Consider the following 9,610-nt stretch of genomic DNA (forward strand, 5'->3'; position numbering starts at 1 on the left):
TTTAAAACAAAACATTGCTTCTGGACGCTGAGATGGAGGAGGTAACTTGAAAGATTTTTCAGAAACAGGATGTATGTATTGCTATGATAGGCACAGATCTGATGAGAGATTCTGTATCTGATGACATTTTACACAATAATTTCCTCTAGGATTGTGCTGCAACTACCAGGGCTTTTTATTTAAAAATATGACTTTCAGAATATTTTCCTCATTTTTAGTGGCAATTTTAAATTGATGAGATGGGCGATGGGATGTTGAAGTTATATAAGACATTGGTGAGGCCACATTTGGAGTATTGTATGAAGTTTTGGTCACCTACCTACAGGAAAGATGTAAATAAAGTTGAAAGAGTTCAGAGGAAACTTACCAAGGGTGTTTCTGCATCTGAAGGACCTGAGTTTTAAGGAAAGATTGAATAGGTTAGGGCTTTATTCCTTGGAATGTAGAAGAGATTCAATAGAGGTATATAAAATGATGAGAGGTACAGATAGTGTAAATGCAAGAAGGCCTTTTCCATTGAGATTGGGTGGGACTACAAACAGAGGTCATGGGTTAAGGGTGAAAGGTGAAAAGTTTAAGGGAACATGAGGGAAAACTTCTTCACTCAGAGGGTCGTGAGAGTGTGGAAGGAACTGCCAGCACAAATAGTGCATGTGAGCTCAATTTCAACATTTAAGAGAAGTTAGAACATATTTTAGAACATAGAATAGTACAGCACATTACAGGCCCTTCGGCCCACAATGTTGTGCTGACCCTCAAACTCTGCCTCACACATAACCCCCCACCTTAAATTCCTCCATATACCTGTCTAGTAGTCTCTTAAACTTCACTAGTGTGTCTGCCTCCACCACAGACTCAGGCAGTGCATTCCACGCACCAACCACTCTCTGAGTGAAAAACCTTCCTCTAATATCCCCCTTGAACTTTCCTTCCCTTACCTTAAAGCCATGTCCTCTTGTACTGAGCAGTGTTGCCCTGGGGAAGAGGTGCTGGCTGTCCACTCTGTCTATTCCTCTTAATATCTTGTACACTTCTATCATGTCTCTTCTCATCCTCCTTCTCTCCAAAGAGTAAAGCCCTAGCTCCCTTAATCTCTGATCATAATCCATACTCTCTCAACCAGGCAGCATCCTGGTAAATCTCCTCTGCACCCATTCCAATGTTTCCACATCCTTCCTATACTGAGGCGACCAGAACTGGACACAGTACTCCAAGTGTGGCCGAACCAGAGTTTTATAAAGCTGCATCATTACATCGTGTTTCTTAAACTCTGTCCCTCGACTTATGAAAGCTAACACCCCATAAGCTTTCTTAACTACCCTATCTACCTGTGAGGCAACTTTCAGGGATCTGTGGACATTTACCCCCAGATCCCTCTGCTCCTCCACACTACCAAGTATCCTGCCATTTACTTTGTACTCTGCCTTGGAGTTTGTCCTTCCAAAGTGTACCACCTGACACTCCTCCAGATAGGTAAGTTTGGATTGGTACATGGATGGCAGGGGTATGGAGGTCCCAGTGCATCTCAATGGAAGTGGGCAATTTAAATGGCTCAGCATGGACTAGATGGACTGAAGGGTCTGATTTTGTGCTGTACTTTTCCATGACTTTATGAGACTCCCTAACCAGGGATAATGGTCTTTCTCTTGCCACTCATTTAAAATTCATCATAAATTCTAAAAAAACTGACAACCACCCAAGCTTTTGTTAATTATTCTGTTTGCTGAGCTTCAGGTTAGGTAAATCTGATCTTTATTTCACTGATTCTCTTGTTCGAAAGGATGTCTTGAAAAACATTCAGGTTGGGTAGTTGTTCTGTGATGGAAGGTGGAGGGCAAGCAGCACGAACAGATTGAACAAGTATACCCGGTGCAGTACGGTTGTTAACAACTGTCTTGAAACTGAATTATTTCTTTCCTATTATTCTTATAAGCCTACATCAGATTATAGAAAATAAATCATTATTTTAGTAATAAGTCCAAAACTTAATAGTTGTATGTGATTTTTAATATATATTTGTAATCTGGCAATTAATAACTGGTTGGACTTGCCTAATCCATCCTTGCATTTCCAGAAATTATCCACTCACTTTAGCATATTGTCAGTCAGCATTTTTCTACAGTCTTCAGGTAGTTAATGTGTTTGAACTCTGCAGTTATTTTGCATGTTTTTGTTTCAGGAGCTATTCACCTTTTACAGCAGTAACATGTTTCCTGGAGGTTTCACATTGAAATCAATCAGCAAGCACAGAAATCACTGGTTGGCTGATTTTGAATATATTAAGGTAGTTTGAAATTGATGAGTAGCTTGTTTGGAAATAGATGCCACAGGCAAATAAATTTACTTAAAAAGAAGATTGAATAATCCAGTTTCTATGTATGTTAAATTATTGCTTTCAAACTGATTTATTTTTTATTAGTGCTAAGCAAAGGGGAGAAAGCAGCAAGGTTATTAGTGAAGATTAGGGGAATGGAACTAATTGGCTGACTCCTTCAAAGAGCTAGTACTGGCATGATGGGCTAAATGCATTCTTTCTGCTGCATGATTCTATGAAACATGCCATTGTTACATTGTACTCAGCCAATTCTTCAATGGTGTTAGGGTAAGCTGGGAATGGTATATCTGGCCATTAAGTCTGTGAAGCAGGCAGCTCGTGCCTAAGTGCCCCTTAAACACTGTTGTTGTATCTGCTTCTTTCACCTCCCCTGCCAGCATGTTCCAGATATCTACTGCTCTCTGTGTAAAGATAAAACATGACTACTATATGTCCCTTAACCTTCTGCCCTCTCACCTTAAATTTTTGCCCTCTAGTATTTGAAATTTCCACCTCGGGGAAAAGGCTCGGACAGTTTATCCTATGTATGTCTCTCGCAATGTTCTATACCTCTATCAGGTTGTCACTCAGCCTCTAACACTCCCGAGAAAGCCAATCATGTTTATCCATTCTGATACACTCTCATCCAGGCAAGGTCCTGAGAATCTCTTCTGCACCCATTCCAAATCTTCCATGTCCTTCCTATAGTATGCTGACCAGAACTATACACCATACTCCAAATGTAGCCAAACCAACATTTTATACAACTGCAAAATTACTTGCCAAATTTTATACTCTTGATAGGGGCAAGTATTTAGCACCCTATTCACTTCAGTGAGCGATGGACTTGTACCCCACTCCTCTGTGCATCTATGTTCCTAAAGGTCCATTCCATTTACCATAACCTTTTTGTACTTGACCTCCCAAAATACACTACTTCACACTTGTCCAGATGAAACTCCATCTGCCATTTCTCTTTCTAAATTTTTGACTGATCTACTGTATATCTTGGCTGTAGTAACAAACAAAAGGCTGGAGGAACTCAGCTGGTTAGGAACCAGTTTTGGCCAGAAATAGCAGCCGTCCATTTCCATCCACAGATGCTGCCTGACCCACTGAGTTCCTCCAGTTTTTTTTGTGTATTACTCCAGAATCCAGCATTGCGTTTTGCTATCTTGTTATGTCCTTTGGTTTCCAAACCAGAGTTATAATGAACTCTCACATTATCTGCAAATTTATGAATTGGACCACCTAGATTAATATATATTACAAAAAACAGAGGTCCCAGCACTCATTTTGTTGCTAATTAAATGCAGCATGTGAGAATAACTTTGCCTAATGCTTACATTTAACATGATTACTTCAAACTCAGGTTCACTACATAGTTTGAACATTTACTTAACTCTTTACTTACATAACTCTGTATACAATTTGCATTCAGATATTACCTTCAAGGTAAACCCGGCCGGGACTCAACATGGGGAGTTCTTTTCTCAGTCCCTGACACAGTGTTGGCTTCTTGACTGCAGGTCTTTGCAGTTATTGTGTCTTGTCATCTCACAATGCACCTTTATGTACACTTCTTCACATATTTTACAGAAAATTATACTGCTACAAGTCCAGACCTTATCCTTATCAGTACGATGTTTCTTTAATCCCCTCAAATTCCTGCTAGCACAATTATTTCAACCACTGGTTCTTTAAATATAAAATGTTTATTTGAGCTTTTACATTTTATCATACTGTCCTTTTCACAAGATGTCAGTAGCCAAAACATTCTTATCTGCTTGTTCTCCTCTCCAGGTAGTGGGATAGTTCACAGGTTTGTAAAAGTAACTCACTCTTGTTCCCACTTTGATCTTCCTTCATGGCACTTCTTAGTTTCTGGTTGCCAGCAACTCTCTCTGGCCAGCAGTGTCCTTCCAGAGCTTGATAGTTCAAAATTCAAAGTCAATTTATTATCAAAGTTACAAACATGAGAAAGTCTGAAGATACTGGAAGTCCAGAGCAACACACACAAAATGCTGGAGGAACTGTGACAATCTGTGTGGATTGGTGATAACATCTCCTCCTCACCGATGATCAACACTGGCACACCTCAGGGGTGTGTGCTTAGCCCACTGCTCTACTCTCTCTATACCTATGGTTGTGTGGCTAGGCACAACTCAAATGCCAGCTATAAATTTGCTGATGATACCACATTGTTGGTAGAATCTCAGATGGTGATGATAGGAGTGAGAAGACCAGCTGGATGTGTGGTGTTGTAGCAACATCCTGGTACTCGGTGTCATAAGACCAAAGAGCTGATTGTGGACTTCAGAAAATGTAAGTCAAGAGAACATAAACCAATACTCATAGAGGGATCAGAAATGGAGAGAGTGAACAATTTCAGGTTCCTGGGTGTCAAAATCTCTGAGGATCTAACCTGGTCCCAACAGATCAAGGCAGTTATAAAGAAGGCAAGACAGTGTGGCTATATTTCATCAAGAGTGTGAGGAGATTTAGTTTGTCACCTAAAGCACCGTGAAGAGCAATCTAACAGGCCGCATCACCATCTGGTAGTGGGGGGGGGGGGGGGGGTGGCTATCGTACAGGACTGAAAGAAGCTATAGAAAGATGTAAATTTAGTCAGATCCATCATGTGTACTAGCCTCCATAGTACCTAAGATATCTTCAAGGAGTGATGCCTCTACAGTGGCATCTATTATTAAGGACCCCCATCACCCAGGACATGCCCTCTTCTCATTGTTACCATCAGGTAGGAGGTACAGACAGAAGCCTGAAGGAACACACTCAGCAATTTAGGAACAGTCTCTTCCCCTCTGCCATATGATTCCTAAATGGACATTGAACCCATGAACACTACCTCACTTTTAAAAATATAGTTCTGTTTTTGCACTACTATTCTTAATTTAACCATTTTATATATGTATTTACTGTAATTCATTCAGTTTATTCTATATTTATCATATGCTGCATTGTACTGCTGCTGCTAAGTTAACAAATTTCATGACATATGCTGGTGATAAAATTTGATTCTGATTCTGAGCTCAGCAAGTCAGGCAGCATCTATGGAAAAGACTAAACAGTCGAGGGTTTGGGCTGAGAAGGAAGGGGGAAGGTGCCAGAATGAAAAGGTTGGGGGGGTGGGGGAAGTAGGCTGGCTGGAAGGTGGTAGATGAAGCCAGGTGGATGGGAAAGGTCAAGGGCTGGAGAAGAAAGAATGTGATAGGAGAAGAGGGTGGACCATAGGAGAAAGGGAAAGAGGAGGGGACCCAGGGGGAAGTAATAGGCAGGTGAGGAGAAGGGAAAGGTCAGAGGGGGAATAGGGGGGATGGGGGGAGGAATTGATATTTATGCCACCAAGTTGGAGGCTACCCAGGTGGAATACAGGGTGTTGCTCCTCCACCCTGAGGGAGGCCATGGATCGACACATTGGAGCAGGAATGGGAATTGGAGTTAAAATGTTTAGTCTCTGGGAAGTCCTGTTTGTGGCGGGTGGAGCGTAGGTACTCGATGAAGTGGTCCCCAAATTTACGATGAGTGTCTCCAATGCAGAGGAGGACTCACCGGGAGCTCTGGATACAATTGATGATCATCAGCAGATTCACAGGTGAAGCTTGCCTCACCTGGAAGGACTGTCTGGAACTCTGATTGGAGGTGAGGGAGGAGGTGTACGGGCAGCTGTAGTGCTTAGGCTGCTTGCAGGGTAAAGTGCTGCGAGGGTCGAATGGACGAGGGAATCACAGGGAAAGATTATCAAAGTACATATGAATATGTCAGCATATACAACCCTGAGATTTGTTTACTTGTGGGCATACACAGTAAATCCAAGAATCACAACAGAATCAATGGAAGACTTCACCCAACAGAATGTTCAAATAACCAATGTGCACAAGTCAATAAACTGTGTGAATACAAAAGAGAGATAAAACAATAAATATTGAGAATATGAGATGAGGAATCTTTGAAAGTGAGTCCATAGGTTCAGGGAACAGTTCAGTAGGTAGAAAGGATACTCGACATGTCTGTCTGGCTACTACTTTGGTACTAACCTCCTATAATGTTCCTGTAATTGCACGACAAATGTTCTTATGACTATAAGGTAACTTCAGATGTTCTGAAACAAGTTTGCTATATTCTCTCTTTGACTGCACAATGGATTTTAGACAGCACTATTATCAGGGCTATATGCTGTATTTTGCATCAGGTCTTTTCTAGACCCCAGTAACGTTGTTGACTGGCAGGGTTCTGAGCAAGAACTCAATGTTCCCACCTTCAGCAGACTTCCATTACCCAGCTTGGGAATTTTTTGCCTCATTGTTTTCAATAGAGCTTTCTCTGACAACTGAAATAATAGCTATTCTGAAAGTATTGTTGATATTTTGAAATAAAATTTCTGTTTACACCTTTACCTTATAGATTTGAATGTATTTATATTCAGTACATTAGGATTAAATTTTAGCAGTTTGAGCATGGCAGGTGAGTACAATTCTGGCTAGTAGCCAGTTAGCTAATCAGAACCAAAAGCATCAAGTTATAGTCTGCTGTCTAGGAATGATTACTCTGTAAATTGGGTATGGCGAAGAAGTTTGGCAGGGAAGGAATCCTTAAACACTTGACATATGTTTTCATTATCATGAAGACAAACTAAACCTGAGAGAATTTTTTTTAAAAAAAGTGTTACATTTGTGGTACTGGGAAGCTGGGTGGCCGTGAATGACACACACGAGGGACAGAGAGGTGAGCGAGAAACATGCAGCTGCTTATTTTGCTTGTAAGTCATCTACCCAGATGCCCTCTCGTGTTACATTCAGTACGTAACACACAGGGAAGCCTGACAGCAATCTGTAAAGGTCAAAATATACATGAATACATAACATATCCCCCCCCCACTTATCTTAAAGGTTTCTCACCTTCCCATGCACAGTCCAGCTGCTGAACTATTAACATTCAGTGGAGCACTCATTAAATTCAACAGGCAACAAAAGACATTTATATAAACTAGAGAAAGAGGCTAGAGTGGCTCTATTTCTGGACATAACCCTTGGGAATATAACCCATATGCTGAGGGTTAGTCACTAAACTGGTCTGGAGGCCGCCTGTTCCTGTGAAGGTACCAACAACCTGGGGATGTTGTGAAAGTATTTTTATTTCTTGGTGGTGTATGTACAGATCTTAACCAGTAGGGGGCACCACCAGGTGATGGATGGATGGCCTTGCTGATTAAGGAGTGGTGTGTGATGATTCTGACAGCCAAGCAGCTCACCCAAACTATCTGGGGATGGAGGCCACATTACAGGAGCCGTAGGATTTGAGAGGGTTTTGTTTGCAAAGGTGAGGTGCCACTTGCCTTCGTACTGTTAAAAAGCTTATTGAAAGCAGTCATATCTGATTTTTTTCCGTATTTGTTTAGGACCAGTTGATGCAACCTTTTTATTAATCTCCTTATTATCTTCCCGTGCTGGAATGGAAACAAAAGTAGTTTCCAAGCTGCGAAACGAGAGTTGGGATCCTCTGGTCCAGACCAGCAAGTCTTTCAAGTTCTTCATGTAGGGTAGGCCACAGGCTACTGGAGCAACAATTTGGTCTACTTAAGTTATTTGAAAGCCATTGACTGAACGGGCTGGATGACACTGACCTTCAGCAAGCACCTCATCAATCATCAGTACTAGTCCAGGTACACTTTGCTTTGAGCTGAAGTCAAGGTTCCCCAATGAGGGTTCAGGTAAGACTGCTTCTCAGGGAACTTCTTGCTCAGCTTCTGATGCAGAAGCAGTAGGTGTCTCTTCTTGGGCAGCACCATTGCACTCTGCACCTTCTTTAAGGGTTTCTGATCGCTTCCTCCACCCCTTTGTCCACCTTGGATTCTGCAATAACACTTTATCATCAAATCCTGTCAGCTTTATTGTTTCCGATTGACTAGTAGGGCCAGAGAAAACCATTGTGGTTCCTTCTCAGTATAGGAATCACGTTGACTCTGCTCACCAAAAATGTGTTTGCCATCACCAAACTCTCTCCTAAAGCACTTTTCCTTGTAGTCTCATTCCTTTCCTCTGTCACGCAGATCTTTGTCTCTGCCATCCTGATCAAAGGTTCTTGGCGTTCAAGTTTTCCGCCGGTGACCCAATCCACGAAGATTTTCATTCTTTTTATTGCCCAATGGACTTTCAGTTACAGTATTAACTATTGGAGGTATTGGTCACATGACAGCCACCCCCAAAGCCTTGGCGCTGAGGACCGAGTACGGCGTCAAGATCTGCTTCCTTTATTCTCCCTCGTGGACCTGCAACTCTTTGGTTGAGAACTGCTCTCTCCAAATCTGAAGCATAGTCCTTCTTCGTTCTATCCAGTGACAAACTCCTGCCAGAACTGGGATAGAAAGGTGCATGTCAGCTTTCAGGGTCCCAAGTGCCTTCACTCTCATATTTTCCGAAAAGAAATGCCGGTCTCTGCTTTACATATGGGTAACTCTTTGATTTCTAGCAGCTTTTCCTTGGAATATCTATATGGTTTCTTCATGCCACTCATTTTTATTGTATTATTTAATTGAACTTTTGTTTTCAATCCATTTTTCTTTATCTGTGCCACCACCAAGGTTCAGCAGCACCTCTGTCTCTCTGCTAAGAACCCAGCCTTAACAGCCAGCTTAACAGTGATTCCATTCATACTGCACAGTTCTCTGTAAAACACTTCTGCGTCTTCCTTTAACAGCCCTTGGAGACCAGTGCGCCCACCAATCAAATGTACTTTGTGCCAGTTAAGCTTGAGCTGCTCCAAACACAAGTGTCCCAGAAGTGCTGGATGACTACCTTTAAAAATTACTGTTTGTTATTCTCCACTGTAACATGTACTACTCCCCTCACTGGAACAACCTCACAGTGTAAGTCTTTAAAGTCAACCTTGTCCCTTCTGGGATGAGATCTGCAATTTCTCCTTGTAAACTGTCTCTGACACCAGCGATACTGCAGCCCCCGTGTCCACCTGCTACCACATCGTGGCTCCATCCAACCACGAGGTCACCCTTTATATCCTGAAACAGATAAACATGCAATGCTTCTTCAGCCACAGAGAGTCACTCAGTCCATCTTCAGTATGTACCACCTTGTTCACATTCCTACTTGTTTTCCAAAAGTCGTTTTTCTGTATTACAGTGTCTTTGGTTGACAGTGTCCTTTTACTTCCACAGGCATGTTCAATATGTCCATTTTTGCCACAGCTTCGGCAATCTAAATCCTTATACCAGCATGCTTTTGCTGAATGCCCAGTTTTTCCATGATGGTAACATTGATTGCT

At 41.8% G+C, this 9,610-nt stretch overlaps 1 pseudogene; it reads right to left on the reverse strand.

The window, feature by feature from the left end:
• Positions 1 to 7,765: 7,765 nt before the first annotated feature.
• On the reverse strand, positions 7,766 to 8,932 carry LOC140724548 (eukaryotic translation initiation factor 4E transporter pseudogene; annotated as a pseudogene).
• Positions 8,933 to 9,610: the final 678 nt, after the last annotated feature.

This window comes from Hemitrygon akajei, chromosome 3, assembly GCF_048418815.1.
Source record: "Hemitrygon akajei chromosome 3, sHemAka1.3, whole genome shotgun sequence".
NCBI classification, from domain to species: domain Eukaryota; kingdom Metazoa; phylum Chordata; class Chondrichthyes; order Myliobatiformes; family Dasyatidae; genus Hemitrygon; species Hemitrygon akajei.